The sequence below is a fragment of the Bactrocera oleae genome, chromosome Y (genome assembly GCF_042242935.1).
Source record: "Bactrocera oleae isolate idBacOlea1 chromosome Y, idBacOlea1, whole genome shotgun sequence".
Taxonomy (NCBI): domain Eukaryota; kingdom Metazoa; phylum Arthropoda; class Insecta; order Diptera; family Tephritidae; genus Bactrocera; species Bactrocera oleae.
Genome location: NC_091542.1, coordinates 169,945 through 194,070, shown reverse-complemented (window position 1 = coordinate 194,070; position 24,126 = coordinate 169,945). Strand labels below are relative to the sequence as shown.

Sequence of the window (24,126 nt, the reverse complement as noted above, 5' to 3'; positions counted from 1 at the left end):
TTGAATTTAAACGAATTCAATTCCCGATTCGTCTTGCCTTCGCCATGACGATTACCAAATCACAGGGTCACGCGGCATGTTTACGTGTCGGTAAACCATCCGCTTTATTTGTTCTTGCGCCTGTCAAAAAAACAAAGAATGTCGTTTGCCACAAGGTGCTTGAATGAAAGGTGTTAATCCGAGTGCATCACATGCTACACAACATACTTTATTTTAATCTTTTTTTTTCTGACACGTGTTTGAAGTACTTAATTTTAATTTGTATTCCCTTCTGTATGTATTGTTGATCATAATTAAATACTTTTATATATCTATCTATGTTCATATTTATTTTGTATCATTGTATTACCTTCATCAGAGCCTAAATTAGTTCACCTAAAAGATAACACGACATTAATTGACTGTTAGGCGGTACGAAGTTCGCCGGGTCAGTTAGTATATATTGTAAATATTAGATTAACAAATTATTGATTGCCTTAACTTATGCGCTTACATTTGAATACCCATACTCACAACAACCACAAAAAAAAAATTAAAGTTCAAGTATTTACGTTCAACGAATTTCCGACATTATCCCTTAGGCTTAATAAAGCAAGTAGCAGGAATGCGTAACAACAAGTAAGCTAAAGGCACAATAACAATTAAAGCTTGAATCTACAGCAAAAAGACAAAAATACAAACATACATATATATACATTCCATCGACAAGCAATACGCAAATTGCATTTACCGATAAATCTTATAAATAAAAATTATCTTATATATTTACGTATATAATTACATTCGAATATATTAACATAAGCGCGGTGGATAAAAGCGCCAGCAGAGGAGGCCGATGAAAACGAAGATGATATCGATATTGAAAACTCGGATGGGGAGGATGATGATTTGAACAACATTGCGGGATACCGTGTTGAAAATTCATATTTACATGAAAAAGAGGATGACATTTTAGCATTGCAGAAATTTGCCGAGCATACCGGAGTCGCTTTCATCCCTTACTTGGAGAAATCTTATCCAAATTTTTACAAGAGTATCGATCATCCACAGGAAGACATACGTAACGTGTCAATTGACGCATTGAGCTCCTTCATTGTAGCTCTACACAAACTACAAGATTTGCAAGACGTTTCCAATGCTATTACAATCTTGATACCCAAATTATGCATGATGACGAAGAAGTTTCTGTTGTATTGTCTGCACTTGTAGATTTGAGTGATCTTATGAAAAAGTTGAAACAAATCTATTTACCAACGGTTGAACTTCGTGATGTAGTCTTCTCTTGTATAACAGAAGTGCTCCAGGGCAAGGTCGCTTGCCAATTTGACGAGTCTACTGGAGATGAAGACGAAGATGCTGAGGAGAGTGAATAGGACGAGGCTATCGGAAAGTGTGCTGGCAATATACTTGGTTAATTATGATCCTTCGAGCCGGAACGGAACAAACAACGAAAGCAAGGCGAAATCAGGTACACAATATACAAGAAAAAGCTTTCAGTTAATTTTCTTATTAGCTGTTTTTATTCAATTATTCTTTGAAAATCATCTGCCAGCTGAGGTAGTACGGAGAATATTGGTGCAATTCTCATAACGTTTTGCAAATAATTATATGCAAAAAGTAGAAATTGCGATACATTTCTTTGTATTCACGTGTGAGTTCGGTTATAAGTGCGTCTAAAAAAACGAAGGAACATAAAGCAGTTGGTGCAAAGCCAAATAAGCAAGTAATTGGCAACTCGGAATAAGAGTCTTCGGGAACAAAAAGAAATTTTTGGAATCCAAAATGCAGCAAATAATCCAAATTATTAAAAATTTTCTTTCTTCAGCTAACGGTGTAATCAAAAAGGCCACCGCTGATTTACAGGAGGCCTACAAGCGTTCTGAGACTGTACCAGCTCTTTGCGAAATTGCCGTCTCGACAATGAAGCCACAGGTGCGTCAATATTCTGTTGCACTACTTAAGAAGCATTTTGCGAAATTGCGTCAATGGAACAAAGTGCCGGTTGAGCAACAGCAAATTATTAAGCAGGGTATGCTTTATGCCCTCATGCAGGAGCAGCAAAAGTCTGAGCGTAAAGCAATTGCTCAATTTGTTGGTGTTTTGGTGCGTCGCGAAGCCAAAGAGTTTGACTCATGGATGACCGAAGTGCTAAAGTTCACCTACAGCTACTGCTCTTCTACCGATCCTAAGCAAGGCGAGCTAGGTTCGTCTTCATTTCCTATTTTGGCTGATGCGGCCTCTGATCAATTTTTGCAGCACATGGAATCGGTTTCATATTGGAATGGAATGTTCACTGCTGCATTGGTGACTACCGAATCAACTGGCAACATGGCTACACCTGTTATTTTCAACATTCAAATTGATATGACTTCTTTGGTGCCGTTCACATTGGGCCACAGAACAGCCGAACAAAAGTTGCAGAAGTCCATACCGTTAATTGTTAAATCCCTTCAAGCATTTGCTGTGCAGCCTGAGGTCGACCAATTCGTTTATGTTTTTGATATTCTCGAGAGTATGGCAGATTTAAATGCTAAATTGCTGAACAATCACATAAAAAAGTTGTTGGAGTTCTGCTTGGAGGCAGCAGGTAATGCCCTATTTGATAGCGCTATGCGCATAAAAGTTGCGGCTTACGTTGGCTGGTTCGTTCGCCTTAAGAAAAAACTGATTTTCAAACGAAAGTTGATCGAGCCCATAATTTGAATTGTTTTCAATTTGATGGCAACTGAACCCGAAAACGAAGACGATGATGAAGAATACTTTTCGGGTGAAGACAACTCGAATCCGATGACAACGGCTACTCAAACAATGGACCTTGCACTGAGCGTGCCACCAGAGAAATTGACTCCGCCATTATTGCAACTTTTGGAGCCCGCCTTGGACCCACTGCCACGCCGTGCTGCCTACTTAAGCATGGCCGTTATAGTCTAAGGATGCTCGGAGGCTATTTGCAACAAATATCTCGAAAGCATGCGATGGAACATCTCTCGGTTTGAGCACCCGCCTTCCTTAAATTCATTTCGTTTTTATCAATTGATTTTACTAGCGGTGAGTGAAATCGAAATTAATTTCGTACTTGGTTATTATGGTGGTATGGCTAAATGACCACTCATTCCCCATCACCATAAGACACTGTCACACCACATTCACCCCATCAATTCACATCCACATCACCGCACCTACCTCCCTTACATTCCACATTACTACACTATGCACCAACACGCACACATATACAACATCGCCACGATCACACTACCATAAAGCCATCAATCAATAGATATATAAGGGACTACAAAAGCATCCCATACGCTTCTTTTTAGCATCGATTCGCTTACGAGAGAACATCTTTCGGTTCGAGCACCCGCTTTCCCAAAATCACTTTGTTTTTATCGACTCATTTTGCTAGCGGTGAGTAAAATTAAAATTAATTTCGTACTTGATTATTTATGGTCCTTCGAGCCCTAGTGAACGGAGCTATGGGCCATTAAACATAAAAGAAAATAATAATTAAATAACGTGAACAAAAAATAATGTGCCAAAAAATGAACAAATAGTGAAAAATAACCGGCTCATTTATTGGAAAACAAATAAAAAAACCCGTGGAGTGACAAAAAGTGAACAAACAAAAACCAAAAAGGTACAGTGACAGTTATTGGAAATAAAAGTGCAGTGTAATATAAAGAAATATCCAAATATATATATATGTTATTTGCGTACATAAAGAAAATATATGTACGTATATATAAGTATATACATACATACATACATATGCCAAAAGCGAATTTGAGAGTTGAGTGACCGAACATATGTTCGAACACATAAACATACATACATAACATAAAAGTGGAAAAGCGGATAAACTTATTAAATGTCCCAAAAAAACAATAAATATAGTTTAAAAAAACTAAAGACACACGCTTTTAAAGAATATCGAACTAAAAATTTGAAAATAATTTTAAAAATTAACTTAAACAAATAATATATAAAAACTACTACCTGGTTTCAAGATAGGGCATTACTTGCTGTTTCCAAGCAGAACTTCAACAACATTTTGATGTGATTGTTCAGCAATTAAGCATTCAAATCTGCCATACTCTTGAAAATTTTAAAAGCATGAACAAATTGATCGACCTCAAATTTAACAATTAACGGTATGGACTTCTGCAGCGTTTGTTCGGCTGTGTTGTGACCCAATGTGAACGGCACCAAATAAGTCATAGCAGTTACAATGTTGAAAACCATAAATAACCAAGTATATTGCCAGCACCCTCTACGATAGCCTCATCGTATTCGCTCAAGCTCAACCTTTGGAAGAGAGATTTGCTTCAACTCTTTTAAAAGATCACCCAAACCTACAAGTGCAGACAACACAAAAGAAACTTCTTCGTCATCATTCACAATTTGACCCAACTTGGGTATTTAAATTGTAATAGCATTGGAAACGCCTTGCAAATCTTGTTGTTTGTATAGAGCAACAATGAACGAGTTCAATGCGTCAATTGACACTTTACGTATGTCTTTCTGTGGATGACCGACCATCTTGTAAACATTTTGATAAGATTTCTCCAAGTAAGGAAATAATTTTAAAAATTAACTTAAACAAATAATATATAAAAACTACTACCTGGTTTCAAGATAGGGCATTACTTGCTGTTTCCAAGCAGAACTTCAACAACATTTTGATGTGATTGTTCAGCAATTAAGCATTCAAATCTGCCATACTCTTGAAAATTTTAAAAGCATGAACAAATTGATCGACCTCAAATTTAACAATTAACGGTATGGACTTCTGCAGCGTTTGTTCGGCTGTGTTGTGACCCAATGTGAACGGCACCAAATAAGTCATAGCAGTTACAATGTTGAAAACCATAAATAACCAAGTATATTGCCAGCACCCTCTACGATAGCCTCATCGTATTCGCTCAAGCTCAACCTTTGGAAGAGAGATTTGCTTCAACAAATTGATTTGTTTATGTTTGATTCTCTATATTTGGCTTTTCAGGCAATCCTGCTTACTATTTTTGTTAAAAATAAGGGGTATTGCCGGAAAATATTTGCAGGTAAATACTTGAATAATATTTTTTCGATTCTTTGTGTTTGTGGAATGGATGTGTTTGTATACATAAAGATAAGCATAAGGGCATCCGATAATTATTTATTTTTTATTGTATATATATTTGGATATACCTATATTGTACCAAACTGTTTTCGGTTTTTCTTATAAATTAAGCCCGAAAGTATGATGGTTTGGTAACCGTTCTATATGTTGTTAAAACGGCTTTTTGTTAATAGTTTTTTAGTCAGTAAGCATACATATTTACATGCAATAAGTAAACGGTGAAATCAATAAGCTCACTCTGTTTTTTGTGGTGACATCGTGTGCAGTGTGGCCGTGTATGTTGTGAGTGCGAGTTGTGTTCCAAGGTGTGGTGTGTTGTATTAGGTTGTGTCATTATTTACCCTGATGAAGCGGTGTAGTTGGAGCATAGAACTTAGAACAACGAGAAGGTGCAAATTGTATTTCTTTGATTTTGGCGCAATTATTGACACTTGCTTTAATAAATATGTAAAATGGGCCAAAACGCCGTAGCTCACGTTTTTTGTTTTCTTGGTTCTGACAGAGAATGTAGATTATAGAGAAGGTTCACAGTGCGAACTGTTTAACTATTGCGCCTGCTTGACCCCTTAGTTTTGTATCGGAGGTGATACAATTTTTGCGCTTTTGATAATTTTGGATGGTTGATGTATACGGCAGTGAACATGTCCCAGAAGAACGGGTATTCTTCATAACCTCCATAAAATATTTCTGTGTCACATGCGGGCACCTCGAGATAGATGCCTGAACTTGCCTCTTGACTTTGAATTTGTGGCAGCTCCACTCACGGATGTGGAGTAGGTGCAATTGCATTTATTAGCTTTAATTGATCAGAAACCATAGATTTTCTTTCTTTGTACTGGTTTAAGCAGTTTTCGTATATTGCGTAAGCCGATGATTTAAAATTGTGTGGTAGGTCTAAACTGTCATAATCTACTATGGCATCATGAGCCGTTTGGAGACGAGTCCAAATATTGTCAATATTTTGTTTTTTATTTCCAATAACGATTCAGAGATGTCTTGAATCAGTGAAAATGAAAATCGAGTGCACTATCGTGTTAATCTGTCACTCTCAGAAATAAATTTGGTGGCACAAATATCTTTTCCTTTTATTTGCTTTGTGCGCGTGTAGCTTCTGCAGGTGTAATTTAATTTTTGTCGTCATTAAACATTTTTGTTATGTTATCTACTTTTTTTCTACTGTATCAAAGTTGATTAAATTTTTTCTCAGTGTAAACTGATAAAATCGCAGCGATAAATTATAATTAATACAGAATACTCTTTTACGTTTATAAGAGTTGTCTTTCGGACTAGATAAATAATTACTTGCGAAATAAATGTTTTAATTTGTATTTTATCTTGAATATTTTGTTGTGAGAGTCATTTTAATTTTCTTAATTAAGTTATTAAGAATCGCACTTTTAATTTAACAATACTTATTATGTCCTTATGTTGCTGTATTTAGGTACACCCTAATACACGGACCTGTAATATATATATATTTATGTGCTCATGAAATTGAGAGCTTTTACACATGCATTTGAAAAGAAAAATTGAAGCATGAATGTGAAATGCCGACTGCAAAACACAATTCTGTACTTTTGTGACTCCATAATGGTGTCAAGTAAATGAATGATTTTAAGAAATATATCAAAATATGTTTAAATTATTATTAATAACTCACAATAAAGTAAAAATGAATTAACATAAAATAATTTAAAAGTAATAATAAATAATATTTCAATAAAAGAAAATATATTTCAAATGACATATCAATATTCCCAGTTTTGCTTACATTTTATATTATCTTCAATCTTAGTCGGTTGGTCATGTTAAGAGAGCGTATGTTTACAGATTCACCGCTGTTATAAAAGCGAAAAATGTTATTTGTTTCTCGTGCATGTGAGGTGAACTCCTTGATAAAATTCTACAAATTGTTCGCTGTCGAATCTGCACCTTCTCGTTGTTTTCAGTTCTCTGGTGTGACAGTGTCTTCTGGTGAGGGGGACTGAGTGATAATTTAGCCATCCCGGCCCCTCTAGGCAAAGGACTAGCCTAGTAGTCGCTGCAGCTGTTGTAGCGTTGCCACAATGCTGCTAAGAGCCGTGGAACGACCGTGGTTGTGATCTAGGCTGTCGACGCCGTATTGATGCTCCATTCCGCGGGCGTACCACACGAGTTGAGGGTTGAGGTCGTGTTAAGCGGCTGCGTAGGGTACATTCATGTTAATCTGTATTAAAGATTTGTTTGATTATGCAGATTTGTCAGGCTACGGATGCTCGTGTCACGGCATTTGATTATTTTATTTTATTGCGGTAGTATCGGTTGATTGTTTGCGTCTTGCTGTGTCGCGATTATCGGCGGTTGGGAGGAAGCATAGCTTCACGAGCTGTCTAGTTAGCGTTCTGCTTCGCGTACGAAGAGCAACTACTCGTATATGACCGTCGAAGCCATAATGTAGCTTTTCTATGCGCCCAAGCCGGCATTCGGTAGGAGGTAGACAATCATCATGGATGATCACACAGTCTCCAAGTTTTGGTGCTTAGGAGTCTTCCAACGGTATTGTTTATGGAGATCCTTTATGTATTTGAGAATATGTGATGGAGAATTTTAATTTTTCCCCAGCGATTTAATAAGGATAACGACTCTACACCTGGTTCACGTATGGCCAGAATGGGTGTTCCTTTGAGAAAGTATCTTGGCGTTAAGGCTGTGAGATCGGAGGGATCTTGCGAGCGGATTGTGAGAGGCCGTGACTTGAGAACGGCTTTAATTCGGATTAAAAATCCCGAGAATTCCTCGTAATTAATTTTTAATTTCCAACAATCTTTTTGAAGTAAAATTTGAAGCCTTTTACAGCTGATTCCCAGAAACCACTCATTTGAGGAGCGTTTGGGTATATAAATTGCCAATTAATGCTTTGGGGTGCGGACTTGTGGAGCGAGGAAAGCGTCCTTTGTCAGATTAGTACAAAGCTCCAGGTGCACTGCTTTTGTCATAAAACAGACTGGCTAAATGAGCCTACGTCGTCCCGAAAACTTACACCAACACACCTCACACATCACTGACACGCAACATTCACCACATCACCTCTCGCAACATTCACCACCTCACCTCACGCAACATACACCTCACACAACGACCCTACCACCCAGGATACACAACACACCGGGCGATCACCCCACCAACCATCAACAAAACCACGGACACGAGAATCGGCTTGGCTCTTCTTCGTTTTGAACTCGCAGCGAAAGCACCGTCATCCGTGGATTCGTCACATCAGCGGATCTGATCCGAACCAGTTAAATTGCTATCAAAGGCATTTATATACATTTTTTTTCCTCTTCTCTGCGCTGCGTCGCAAGTGATTGTGGTATTTAGGGAGTGTATAAAACCCGTACTTTCAATTACAAAATAAAATTACAATTGTATTAAAAGCGAATGGTGGTGAGTGTTTTTCTTTGAAAACTTTGGAAAGAATTATATATGGTCGTTCGAGCCCTAGTGGACGGCACTATGGGTGTTTAAAACAAAACAAAAAAAAAAAATACATTTATAAAAAAAAAAAAAAACCTTAAGTGATATACATATACATATAGAAATACAGTGCAGTTTCCAAAAAAGAAAAAAAAAAAAGAAGCAAAATTACAGTAATGTAACAGTACGTGCAGTTAAGAAAAAAAAAAAAAGGAAAAAAATGCTTTAGTTTAAAACAAAGTGCGGTTACAAACGAAAAATACATATGTACATCTCTAAGTGCAATAAGTGCAGTGCAGTGCATATAGCCACATTACTGGAATACTGTTAAACAATAAAAAAAAAAAAAAAAAAATTAATTACAAAGTATAATTACTCATATGTACATATAAGTGCACAATAAGTGCAGTGCAGTGCATATAGAATGCTGGTAAACAATAAAAAAAAAAAATAAATAAAAGTTCAATAAATATTAAAAACACATAAAACAATAAAATTAACAAAACGGGCGCGAAGCTTAATACAAAACATAAATCAAAAATGCGGGCGCGATACAAAATATTCCCACAGACAGCTGGGATCCAATACTGGTAAACATATGCACTGCCGCATTACCAGAAAAATCATTACTTCTATGGGACAATCGCTCTCATCACGAAGAAAATGCCCCACGTGGCAACAAATGAAAGATTTCCTAACTACCCAATATGAAATCGCAGAAAGGGTAGATAAAAAAATGGTCAGAACGAAACCCGTTCAACATGACCTAAATAGAAGCTTCCACAGACCCCAAGCCAGTACCAACAACAATTTAAATAGAAGCTTCTTCAAAAATCAAACGTTCACATCCGAACAGTACAAGCAAACGTCATGCGAACTATGACTCTCGCTACTAACTCGATCGAAACAATTTTATAAAAACGAAAAGACTTTGTACAAACTCTAATAAAATCTGCCCCATTACCTTAATTTCCCCCCAAGCGGATAAGCACATACAAGCAGAAGCTATAGCCTTACCGCAACTTACAAATATGCTTCCAAGCTATCACATAAATAGCAAGCATTGGCAAAAGGTTTCACACCTAAAGCTAGCAGATCCCAACTGCAACACTCCCGCTCAAATAGACCTTCTATTAGGCAGCGATCTCATACCACAGATAATACGAAGGTATTGAGAAAATTTCAAATACACTTCTGGCACAAAATACTGTTTTTGGGTGGATCATAAGTGGACTAGTTTCGGAACCAGTTACCACCATGACCACTCAGGTTGAGGAAATCTCAAACGAATACCTCAATTCACAATTGAAAAAATTTTGGGAGTTAGAAGAACTCCCCCCCATACCAATCACAACCCCTGAAGATCAGTATTGTGAAGACTTTTACAAAGCCACAACTACTAGATCAGATAATGGTCGGTACGTCGTACGACTACCACTAAAACAACAATTTCCTAACACACTCGCCTTAGGTCACTCTCGCACCTCTGCTATACAGCAGTTTTTAAGTATGGAAAAAAACTTACTTAAAAAAGGTGAGCTTAAGCCAGAATACGATAGCGTGTTAGAAGAATACCTCCATTTAGACCACATGGAGGAAGTAAGCCCATGCGAAAAAATCCTAAATGGCAAATATTACTCATTTGACTTGCCTCATCACGCAGTAGTAAAGCCAGACAAAAAAACAACTAAAGTAAGAATTGTCTTTAATGCATCAAGATCCACCAGCTCGGGGAATTCCCTAAATGATATCCTATTTACGGGACCCACGCTCCAACCAGATTTAATGCTACTAATTTTAAATTGGCGTATATTCAAATACGTATTTAACGGAGACGTCGAAAAAATGTATAGACAAATAGTCGTACATAAAGACGATCAAGATTTTCAGCGAATTATTTTCCGAAAATCTCCCAATAGTCCACTCCGCGACTATAAATTAAAAAACAGTTACCTTTGGCGTCAATTGTGCTCCATATCTAGCCATTCGAACACTGCACGAATTGGCAGAAAACACAAAGTCAGAATTCCCTCTGGCAACCAAAGTGCTAAAAACACTAACGTATGTAGACGATATCTTGTCTGGAAGTCACAGTCTTCCACAATCATACGAGTCACTATCACAAGTGATACAAGCCTTAAATACCGCAGGGTTTCCGTTGAAAAAGATAACGGCGAACCACCCTAATATTCTAAAAAATATACCACATGAAAATTTGTTAGATACTAATTTCCTTAAATTCGAAAAGGAAAGTACAACAACCCCGCAGGATGGCTTTCGCCAGTTATGATACAAGCCAAAATTCTAATACAAGAATTATGGTTTGATGGAACCGACTGGGACGAACAAGTAAAACCACTGCGTTTAGAAAAGTGGTCCCAGTTTGCGAGCAATCTAAATGATATCTCACAGACACAAATCCCTCGATGGGTAAATTATGCCCCAGAGCACAAAGTCGAACTACACGGCTTCTGTGACGCTTCTGAAAAGGCATATTGCGCAACTATATATGTTCGCACACAAAGCGACAATGCGACCACATGCCACTTACTAGTAACAAAAGCAAAAGTGGCTCCTTTAAAAGCAATAAGTCTACCACGATTTGAATTATGTGGAGCGCTACTACTAGCCAAACTCGTGTCCATCGTACAAACGCATTTAAACATGGCACAATACAAACTATATCTGTGGTCCGATTCTGAAATCGTACTCGCCTGGTTAGAAAAACCACCACATGCATGGAAGACGTATATTTCCAATCGAACGTCTCAAATCCTTGACTTAGTAGGATCAGCCACTTGGCGACATGTAGCCAGTGCTGACAATCCTGCTGATCTAGGTACAAGAGGATGCAAACCCCTGCATCTTGCCACCACCACCCTCTGGTGGAATGGCCCCCGATGGTTAACAGAATCTTCCGATTATTGGCCACAATCGCCCATGCGCAATATAATTGCCCCAGAAAGTCGAAAAATCGACTCCTTTCATGCAACATCGGATGATACTGACATCCTTGAGCGATTCTCATCGTTCCCCCGAGCCCTCAGAGTAGTTGCATACATGATCAAATTTATAGAGCAGCTCAAAACTAAAGTTAACGGAACACCTCCAATATACCCCCAATGCGATACATTAACGCACCTACACTTACAAAAAGCAAAAGGCGCTCTTATCGCATCTACGCAAACGCGCTACTTCAGCCGAGAAATATCATTGCTAAAAGATTCGAAGCCAATCGATAAAAAGAGCTCACTTTTAGTACTAAATCCATTTCTGGACACAAAGGGTTTGCTTCGTGCGAATGGTCGGCTTGTCAACTCCAGCCTGACATACAACGAACGACATCCTATAATCATACCAGAAAAAGCACGGCTTGCCACATCATATCTGCATTATGTCCACATACTGATGCTACACGCTGAGCACCGCCTCATGCAACAAATAGTCCGCCAAGAGTTTTATATTCCCCGTCGTAAGCCTCAAATAAAGAAGTGCATTTACATGTGCAAAGTTTGCACAACGTACAAGCAAAAAATGCGAACGCAGATAATGGCAGCACTTCCACCTGAACGCTGCAACTTTGCTCTGCCCTTCACAACAACAAGTGTCGATTTTGCTGGGCCTTTCCAGATAAAGGCTTCAATGTTAAGATCTCCCACTTTAATGAAAGGCTTCACCTTGAGCTATGTACAAATCTGACGACAGAGGCTTTTCTCGCGGCATTCGCTCGCTTCGTCGGACGGCGTGGTTTTCCTTCAAAAATTATGAGTGACAACGGCAAAACGTTTATTGGAGCCAAAAGAGCCACTGAGAAACAGTTTGTGGACTTTATCCAACAAGTCTCACCTGAGATTGTACAGAAGTACGCACCCCAAGGCATTAATTGGCAGTTCATCCCCCCAAGCGCTCCTCATATGGGTGGTTTATGGGAATCAGCTGTGAAAAGCTTTAAATCCCATTTCAAAAAAGTAGCTGGAAACTACAAGTTTAATTATGAAGAATTCTCGACCTTATTAATTCGAATTGAAGCCGTACTCAATTCACGGCCAATCACAACCCTCTCGCAAGATCCCTCCGATTTCACCGCCCTAACTCCTGGGCATTTTCTCAAAGGAGCACTCATTCTGGCCATACCTGAGCCAGACGTGGAGTCGCTATCCTTATTAAACCGATGGGAAAGAATCAAAATTCTCCATCACTATTTTAGTCGCCGCTGGAAAGAAGATTATCTAAAGGACCTCCACAAGAGGTACCGCTGGAAAGCTCCAGAAAAGGCGCCGAAGCTTGGAGATTGCGTACTAGTACACGATGATTGTCTCCCCCCTACTGAATGGCGGCTTGGCCGCATAGAAAACCTTCACCATGGTTCCGATGGTCACATCCGAATGGTCGATCTCCGTACGCAAACCGGAACACTAACGAGACCGCTCGTAAAGCTATGCTTTTTACCCACCGCCAATAATACCGAACAAACGTAAATAATAACCCGATAAGAACCAAAAACCGCTAAAATTAATAAATCAAAAAAAAACCTAAATCCTGTAAAAGGTCGATCGACCAAACGACCCATTTATGCCACTTAACGTGGCCCAAATTTCCAACTCAATCATGCGACAAACTTATAATCTAAATAACTTTTTCCCATATAGATCATTATGGACGGAAATGCACCAACACCAACGCCAGCAATACGTTCGCCCGTTACTGCCCTGGGGCAAATCCTGCACCCCGAACAACGGCTACCACAGCCCCTCCAATCGCTCCTCGTAGTGGCACGCGGCCACTAACCCCGTCATCCTCGCTGTCTGCGGAGCAGCATCGCCTCCGATGCCCGCTATGTCGTCGCTCACACCGCTTGCAACATTGCGGCATATTTAAAGGTATGCCACCAGTCCAACGACAGCAAATCGCCCAGGCACATGGCCACTGCCTGAATTGTCTGGCGCACACCCATGCAACAACCGCATGTGAGTCAAGGGGCCATTGTCAGATGTGCGGTGAGCAACATCACACACTCCTTCACCGCACCGCGAGGCGCGACAGTGGTCGACTAACTGAATCCCACCGCCGCGGCGTAGTCAGGCGACTCCCCAGACACACATCAGCACGATCTCGCCGTTTGGCCCCCCCTCCGGAGCCGCGTTCCTGGCGCCCACGCAACGAAGCAATTACGCGCCGCAGCCAGCTTCGGCTACCACCCCGCCGTGCCACTGGGCTGAGCAGCGTCGTATACACGCTGCGACAACTTCAGCGTCTGCTAGGCTAATATTCGCCTAGGGGGGCCGGGATGGCTAAATGAGCCTACGTCGTCCCGAAAACTTACACCAACACACCTCACACATCACTGACACGCAACATTCACCACATCACCTCTCGCAACATTCACCACCTCACCTCACGCAACATACACCTCACACAACGACCCTACCACCCAGGATACACAACACCCCGGGCGATCACTCCACCAACCATCAACAAAACCACGGACACGAGAATCGGCTTGGCTCTTCTTCGTTTTGAACTTGCAGCGAAAGCACCGTCATCCGTGGATTCGTCACATCAGCGGATCTGATCCGAACCAGTTAAATTGCTATCAAAGGCATTTATATACATTTTTTTTCCTCTTCTCTGCGCTGCGTCGCAAGTGATTGTGGTATTTAGGGAGTGTATAAAACCCGTACTTTCAATTACAAAATAAAATTACAATTGTATTAAAAGTGAATGGTGGTGAGTGTTTTTCTTTGAAAACTTTGGAAAGAATTATATACAGACAAAGACAGCCACACAGCTTTATATGAGAGTGGGAGACCTTAACTTGGACGCCTTTATTTGAAACGGCCCAACAAAATTGACACCTGTAATGCAGAAGGCAGACCAAAGTGGAGCATTCCGGGGAAGTGATGCCATAATCTGTGTTCACATCTTTTGCTTATGCGTGGTGCAGAACTACGACAAGCTTGCACAAGAAATGCACTTCTTCATTTGGGGCTTAAGTCAGGGAATATAAAATTCCTGGCGGACCATATGTTGCATGAGGCGATGTTCAGCAACAAGCATTAATATGTGGATATAACTGATGCGTAGGTCGATACTTCTCTGGTACAATTATGGGATGGCGTTCGCTCCAAGGCGTAATAATCGTTAGGCTTGAATTGGCAAGCCGACCATTCACATGAACTAGACCTTTCGTGTCGAGGAATGGGTTTAGAACCAATCTCTTATCAATAGGTTTTGATTCTCTCAATAGTGATATATCGCTGCTGAGGTAATGCACTTGAGTATTTGCTTTTCGCTCGAGGATGTCATTATCCTGCAATGTTGTGAGAAAAGAGTCGGTTTGTTAACTCTCTGGAAAATATTTTACGCATGGGCAGTTGTGACCAATAATCGGGAGATCCTATCAACAAACGAGGGCCGTTACACCAGAGGTTGGTGGTGGCAAGGTGCAGGGCTTTGCACCCTCTTGTTTCTAGATCAGCTGGATTGTCAGCACTGGCTACGTGTCGCCAAGTGGCTGATCCTACTAGGTCAAGTATTTGAGACATTCGATTGGAAATATACGTCTTCCAGCCAGACTAGTACAATTTCCGAATCGGACCACAGATATAGTTTGTATTTCGCCATTGGTTAAATGGGTTAAACCTCCCTTCATACACCACTCTACTCGGAAAAATAGTGTCGCACCCTAACGCGACGCATCACATCTGAGAAGACTCACGGGTTTTCGTCTACGAGCTAATCGCCACATCATTTTGTTCTCTTCGGTTGGTCAACCCGTGCGATAAAACTACGACAGGCTGCACCTTTCAGAACTCGTAATGCTGTTTCATTTCGGACATATGATTTATCAACATAAATAGGATAAATTTCATAATAATTAATAATAATATATTTATAACAATAATATTAAAGCCGTGTCAACCTTGTATATATCGCATTTTTATTTAAATTATCCACGCGATTATAAGTGAAGTGGTGAAATGTTTTATCATTGGTGGTGTGTGCTCTCAACGAATTGGGGAATTAGTCATGGTCCTTCGAGCATCACAGAAAGGCACTATTGGAAAAAATACATATCGAAAATATGCAAAGTGCGGTAACTAGCTAAAATAAAAAAAAATGTAGTAACGCAAACAAAAAAAAAAAACAAAACTACAGAACAAAAGTGTGTTGACAAAGCAGAGAAGTGCAGTGACAATATATATGTACAAGTATATGTATACATAAAAGTACATATCTTCACACATATGTATATACAGAAAACTCATATGCAATAATACCAAAAAAACAAAAACAGAGATGGCAATAAGTTCAATTGTTAAAACACAAATAAAGAAACACATTTACATATGTAAATACACAGTGCAAAATTTGCAAAACATTTAAAAAAAATTAAAAACTCACAAATCGGGCGCTAAATACAATCTGCCAGAAACACAAACGAGCTCGAAATACTAAAGTACCTAAATACAAAAACATAAATAAAAGTAATTTAAATGGGCGCGAAACAAACAACAATAAACAAAAACAACACTCACTAAAACCAGGCACAACTGGAAGCGGAGAAGGAATTAACAAAAATGGAATACACACACGGACATACAATACATATACAGTGGATCACAGCTTATTTGATACAGCAGTCGATATAAATTTCGAATCCTAATATTTTCTAAATTGAAAGGAATATTGAAAAAATTTAAACGCTATATTATAGAGTAAAGAATTTCATATATATAATCTACTTCATTTATTTCAAAAATATTTTATTTTCAAATATATGTATATAAAATTAGAATTACTGCTTAATTTCAGGTCACAGCTTATTTGATACAGTTCAATTCATTCTAAAATAACATAAACAAATCACTTTCCATCTTAAATTTTAATATTTTGTGTGAAAGCCTTTCGCCTTAACAAGAGCCTGGATCCTGGTTGGCATTGATTGGACTAACTTTTGTGTGGTTTCTGGGGTAATTTTCTGCCATTCCTCTAGTAGCGCCTTTTTCAATTCCTCTTTGTTCGAAATTTTGTGGCTTCGAAGGTTTTTGTCTAATAATGCCCACAAATTTTCAATAACATTCATATCAGGTGACTGTGCCGGGGGTGTCATCAAATGGGGACAGTTCCATATGAGCCAGGATTGAGCGACTGCTGCTTTGTGTTTTGGGTCGTTATCTTGATAAAAGCGGAATTTTTCTTTTATATCAAGATTCTCGGCACTTTGCAGCAAATTCCTTCTTAGGATATTAAGATACATATTTTTGTCCATTGTCCCTTCAATAAACTCCACATTTCCTACACCGGCTGCGGACATACAACCCCAGACCATCACAGTTCCACCGCCATGTTTCACCGTAGCTCTCAAGTTCTCCTTATTTAGCTCTCTATTCTTTTTTCGCCAAGCGTAAGACATGCTGTCGGACCCAAAAATATTGAATTTTGACCCGTCTGAAAATATAACCGTGTTCCAAAAATCATGGGTCTTACAAACATGTTCCCGAGCGAACTTTAGTCGACATAATTCTTTTCTTTTTTTTTTTACTAATTACTCGGCCATTAAAATCATGTTCGCGGAGTACGCGGCGGATAGTTTCAGCATGCATGTTTTTCCTAATTCTTGCTGAACATCTACAACCAATTTTGGAGCCGATAGTTTGGGGTTTACCTTGATTTTTCGAACAATATAGCGCTCGTCGGTAGCACTAAAAATTTTGTTTGGCGCGCTTCTGCCTTTATTTTCCAATCGATTTTCATGTAAATATCGCTCAATGATGTGATGTACAGTGGAGGCACTAAGGTTCACAATTTCACCAATTTTTCGAACCGATTTACAATTTTTAAAATGGTTTATGACCAGTTCACGCTGCTCAATTGTTGTTACTAGAGGAATGTCAGAAAATTACCCCAGAAACCACACAAAAGTTGGTCCAATCAATGCCAACCGGGATCCAGGCTCTTGTTAAGGCGAAAGGCTTCCACACAAAATATTAAAATTTAAGATGGAAAGTGATTTGTTTATGTTATTTTAGAATGAATTGAACTGTATCAAATAAGCTGTGACCTGAAATTAAGCAGTAATTTTAATTTTATATACATATATTTGAAAATGAAATATTTTTGAAATAAATGAAGTAGATTATATATATGAAATTCTTTACTCTATAATATAGCGTTTAAATTTTTCCAATATTCCTTTCAGTTTAGAAAATATTAGGATTCGAAATTTATATCGAATGCTGTATCAAATAAGCTGTGACCCACTGTATATTATCCCCTCAGAAAACCCCTGAGGGAGTATAAAGTGAGTCGTATCGTTTTGCTATTCTTTTAGTTTATCATGCATATATGTATGTAAAAATTACAGTTTTATATACATATATAGAACCGGTTATAACAAATACGTTTACCAAAAAAACGGTTACCAAACTGTCTCAGTCTTACAGTGTTTTTTGGAGGGAAAAACTGACTACAGTCGGTATAACATATATTTCCTAATAGATACTTATATATTAAAACAAAAGAACACAAATTAATATTAAGTTATTGCCTAACTACACGCTTACCTCTATGTATTCCAACGCACCTATCAACAAACACAAAAAACAAATTCAAGTATATACTTGCACATTTCTCCAGCAATACACCTTAGGTTAAAATAAAAACAAACAAAAAGCAACAAGCAGGATTGCATAAAATACGTAAGCAAAAGAATTATAAAATATGAAAGGAAAAACAAAGAAGGGAAAAACAAACAAAAAATACATATATGCTTACCTATTATATCTATACTTACTTTAACATAAGTATAATAGCATATAAACATAATTGCACAAGTACCTGCAAGTTTGGTTTCGCGCTCTCTTCGTAATGCGAACATCTGTACGCATATTATATGTTCAAGTATATAATCATACGGCCTAGAATCTGCCTGTCTACCCTCCGCTGGGTAATAGTAAACTCTTATATACAATTTTAATTAACATTTTAATTTAACATTCACTTAAAAGTGATTTTCATATAAATAAATCAACATTGTTATAAAAATATATTAAATATTATATAAAATTTTCTTATTTGTATTGTTTATTAAAACGCAAACAAAAAAAAAACTCAATAAGAAAAAAAAAATACAATAACATAAGTGCATATGTATATGTACATCTTTTCAAATTCCACATTGGCATATATCCCGCAATACCCCTTGTAACAAATAAACAGTATTGCGTATAAAAAAAACAATAAAAAGCACATTGATCTCTTCAACGAGCTCTCAATTGCATTAGAAAATAAACATACATACGCACAAACAATCCGTGAATACTTGTGTACAAAATGTTTTGATCTCTTCAACGAGCTCTCAATTTCATGAGCACATAAATATATATATATATATTCCCAAGTCCGTGTATTAGGGTGTACCTAAATACATCAACATAAGGACATAATAAGTATTGTTAAATTAAAAGTGCGATTCTTAATAACTTAATTAAGAAAATGAAAATGACTCTCACAACAAAATATTCACGATAAAATACAAATTAAAACATTTATTTCGCAAGTAATTACTTATCTAGTCCAAAAAACAACTCTTATAAACGTAAAAGAGTATTCTGTATTAATTATCATTTATATGTAGATATGACAGTTTGGACCTACCACACAATTTTAAATCATCGGCTTACGCAATATACGAAAACTGCTTAAACCAGTACAAAGAAAGAAAATCTATGATTTCTGATCAATTAAAGCTAATAAGTATATGCAATTGTACCTACCCCACATCCGAAAGTAGAGCTGCCACAAATACAGAATCACGAGGCAAGTTCAGGCATCCAACTCGAGGTGCCCGCATGTGACATAGAAACATTTTACAGAGGTTATGAAAAACGGCCGTCCTTCCGGGACATGTTTACAGCCGTATACATCAACCATCCAAAATTATCACTTGCACAAAAATTTTATCACCTTCGATACAAAACTAAAGGTCAAGCAGGCACAATAGTAAAACAGTTCGCACTAAATGACGACAACTTAAATTTTGCTTCGGAAGCTCTAAAATCTAGATATGAAAACGAAAGACACTAATAGACTGAATATTCTCACAGATAGCAGGGACCCTATAATGGTAAACATATGCATTACCAGAAAAATCGTTACTTTTATGGGAGCCTTTCTAACTACCCAGTACGAAATCGCTGAAAGGGTAGACACAAAAATTATTAAAACCTAAACCTATCAAAATGACCACAATAGAATCTTCAACAGACCCCAAGTAGATACAACAACAATATAAACAGAAGCTTATATAAAACACGTTCTCAACCGAACATAAAAAACATACGTCACGCGAACTATACATAAGAGGGTATAAATTACAATCGTGCGAGAAGTTCAAACACTTAAAAGTTAACGAACGAAATAATTTTGTAAGCAAATTTAATTGCTTCTATTGTAACAAACACCACTCAATGCTTCATTACAGCACATATCCCAGCTCACCCCACAGTATCGCTTATAAGAAAAGGGTTTAATTGAAAAAGCAAATCCCGATAATCAATATTGCGAAAATTGCCAAGAAGTACCATGCTGCTCAAAGGCATTAAAAACCCAAACACTACACAGCGAAAATCAAAGTAGAGTACTATTTTTCTACCCACAGCAGTTGTCTCCATCGTACACCGAGGAGAACTGTTTAAGCTTAGGGCCTTAATAGACCAAGGGTCACAACAATCATTTATAGCGTCTAGGGCACAAAACAGGCTACAACTGTCAACAAAACTAACCAGTTTTAAAATCAATAAATAGCAAGCATTGGCAAAAGGTTTCACACCTAAAGTTATTAGGCCGCGATCTCATACCACAGATAATACTTGAAGGTATTGAGAAAATTTCAAACCCACTTGTGGCACAAAATACTATATTCGGTTGGATTCTAAGTAAACTGGTTGCAGATCAAGTTTACATCAACAACTTAAATTGACGAAAATTCAAAAGAATCCCTTAATTCACAATTAAGGAAATTTCGGGAGTTAGAAAAACGCTCCCTCCTATTAAGTACAACCCCAGAAGATTAGTATTGTGGGGACTTCTACAAAGCCACAACTACTCGATGAAACAATGGCCGGTACGTTGTACGACTACCATCAAAGCCACAATTTTCCAACATTCCACAAATTGGCACAAAAAACCAAGTCAGAAATTCTTCTGACTACTCCAGTGTTAAAAACATAAATATATATAATTCAACCAAAACATCCTTAAAAAAGAATATCTCAAACATAAATATATCGAATTTACCACATTACCAACTAAAAAAAATGCCATTTTCAATTCACGGCTAATCACTGTACTCTCACAAGATCCCTCTTCAAAGGTTTCAAAAGAGCATCCATTCTGGCCATATCTGAGTCAGCCGTGGAGTCGCTAACCTTAATAAGCCGACGGTAAAGAAATTTTAAATAAACGATACAAATAAAAAACTTCTACAAGAAACAACCGCAGAATACAATAAATACGAAACCTCATAAACCCGCACAATAAAATTGCCTACCTTAAAGCACTTAAATGCGCATCAAAATGCATACAAATTATATTTTAAAAATCAAAGCCGTTTTATACACTACAGGTCAATATGGATATAACATTACTCCATCACCATCTGACCCACTGCGCGCTCGGCTACTTCAGAAGCAGTATGCCGAAATTAATACATATACCGTTTCAGTAAACATGTGTAAAACTAGGAAAAATATTCGCCAAGGGGTCCAGAATGGTTAAATAGGTTAAACCTTCCTCTACATGTACACTCCACTATACCCGGGAAAATAATGGCGCACCCTAGAGAACACTCACAGGTCCTCGCCACATACGACGCACCACACACAAAACGCATTCGTTTTTGTCTACGGGCCTGATCGCCACATCATTTTGTTCTTTTCGATTGGTCAACCCGTGTGATAAAATACGGCAAGCTGCACCTTTCAGATCTTGTAATGCTGATTCTTTTCGGACATATGCGCTACCTACATAAACACGATAAATTTCATAATTATTTATAATTATATATTTATAACAATAATATTATATTAAAGCCGTGTTAACCTTGTATACGATAAAATCGGTGGTGGGAAAATTGCGGAATTAGTCAGCCATGTTTAAATGCATTCGCACCATAGATACTAGTTTGGCTAGTAGTAACGCTACACAGTTCAAGTCGTAATAGACTTATTACTTTTAAAGGACCTACTTTTGTTTTTGCTACTAGTAAGTGGCTTGTGGTCGCAATCTCGCTTTGTGTGCGTACGTATACAGAAGCCGTGTAGTTCGACTTTGTGCTCTGGGGCATAGTTTACCCATCGAGGGATTTGTATCCGTGAGATATCATTTAGATTGCTCGCAAACTGGGACCACTTTTCTAAACGAAATGGTTTTATTGGTTCATCCAAATCGGTTCCATCTATCCATAATTCTTGTATTAGTCTTTTGGCGTGTATCATAATTGGAAAAAGCCATCCTGCGGCGTCGAAAGGTATTGCCACAGAGAATAAAATTTGTCGGTTTTTTAATGCGGATAATGCTGATATTGACTCTGTAGTATATGAAAACTGGTCAGATATCGCAATCAATTTTATCTCCAGAGTTTTTGTTCTAATTTCCTTTTCGAATTTAAGGAAATTACTGCCCAACAGATTTTCTTTAAGTATATCCTTTAAGATATTAGGGCGGTCCGCCGTTATCTTTTTGAAGACAACTCCGACCTAAATATTATAATTCAGAATCAAATCGTAGGAACTATGTATTCTTTCAAATCTATCGACTGTGAAGCAAACGCAGATGAAGCCACTAATTACTCCACTGAATTTTTAGACTCCTTGGATGTGCCTGGTTTACCACCGCACAATTTGCAACTTAGGGTTGGCTTGGCAGTGATCATGATTAGAAATTTAAACCAACTAAAACTATGCAATGGAACACGTTTGGTGATAAGAAAACTGATGAGCAATGTGATTCTCGCGTTGATATTCAAAGAATTTTAAAGAAATTTAGAGACGGGGAAGTTATTATTCCAAGGATTCCGATGATCCCTTTGAATTTAAACGAATTCAATTCCCGATTCGTCTTGCCTTCGCCATGACGATTACCAAATCACAGGGTCACGCGGCATGTTTACGTGTCGGTAAACCATCCGCTTTATTTGTTCTTGCGCCTGTCAAAAAAACAAAGAATGTCGTTTGCCATAAGGTGCTTGAATGAAAGGTGTTAATCCGAGTGCATCACATGCTACACAACATACTTTATTTTAATCTTTTTTTTTCTGACACGTGTTTGAAGTACTAAATTTTAATTTGTATTCCCTTCTGTATGTATTGTTGATCATAATTAAATACTTTTATATATCTATCTATGTTCATATTTATTTTGTATCATTGTATTACCTTCATCAGAGCCTAAATTAGTTCACCTAAAAGATAACACGACATTAATTGACTGTTAGGCGGTACGAAGTTCGCCGGGTCAGTTAGTATATATTGTAAATATTAGATTAACAAATTATTGATTGCCTTAACTTATGCGCTTACATTTGAATACCCATACTCACAACAACCACAAAAAAAAAATTAAAGTTCAAGTATTTACGTTCAACGAATTTCCGACATTATCCCTTAGGCTTAATAAAGCAAGTAGCAGGAATGCGTAACAACAAGTAAGCTAAAGGCACAATAACAATTAAAGCTTGAATCTACAGCAAAAAGACAAAAATACAAACATACATATATATACATTCCATCGACAAGCAATACGCAAATTGCATTTACCGATAAATCTTATAAATAAAAATTATCTTATATATTTACGTATATAATTACATTCGAATATATTAACATAAGCGCGGTGGATAAAAGCGCCAGCAGAGGAGGCCGATGAAAACGAAGATGATATCGATATTGAAAACTCGGATGGGGAGGATGATGATTTGAACAACATTGCGGGATACCGTGTTGAAAATTCATATTTACATGAAAAAGAGGATGACATTTTAGCATTGCAGAAATTTGCCGAGCATACCGGAGTCGCTTTCATCCCTTACTTGGAGAAATCTTATCCAAATTTTTACAAGAGTATCGATCATCCACAGGAAGACATACGTAACGTGTCAATTGACGCATTGAGCTCCTTCATTGTAGCTCTACACAAACTACAAGATTTGCAAGACGTTTCCAATGCTATTACAATCTTGATACCCAAATTATGCATGATGACGAAGAAGTTTCTGTTGTATTGTCTGCACTTGTAGATTTGAGTGATCTTATGAAAAAGTTGAAACAAATCTATTTACCAACGGTTGAACTTCGTGATGTAGTCTTCTCTTGTATAACAGAAGTGCTCCAGGGCAAGGTCGCTTGCCAATTTGACGAGTCTACTGGAGATGAAGACGAAGATGCTGAGGAGAGTGAATAGGACGAGGCTATCGGAAAGTGTGCTGGCAATATACTTGGTTAATTATGATCCTTCGAGCCGGAACGGAACAAACAACGAAAGCAAGGCGAAAT

General features: G+C 37.9%; 1 pseudogene; it reads left to right on the top strand.

The window, feature by feature from the left end:
• Positions 1-1,782: 1,782 nt before the first annotated feature.
• LOC138858269 (importin-4-like) lies at positions 1,783-24,076 on the top strand (annotated as a pseudogene).
• The last annotated feature ends 50 nt before the right edge of the window (positions 24,077-24,126 follow it).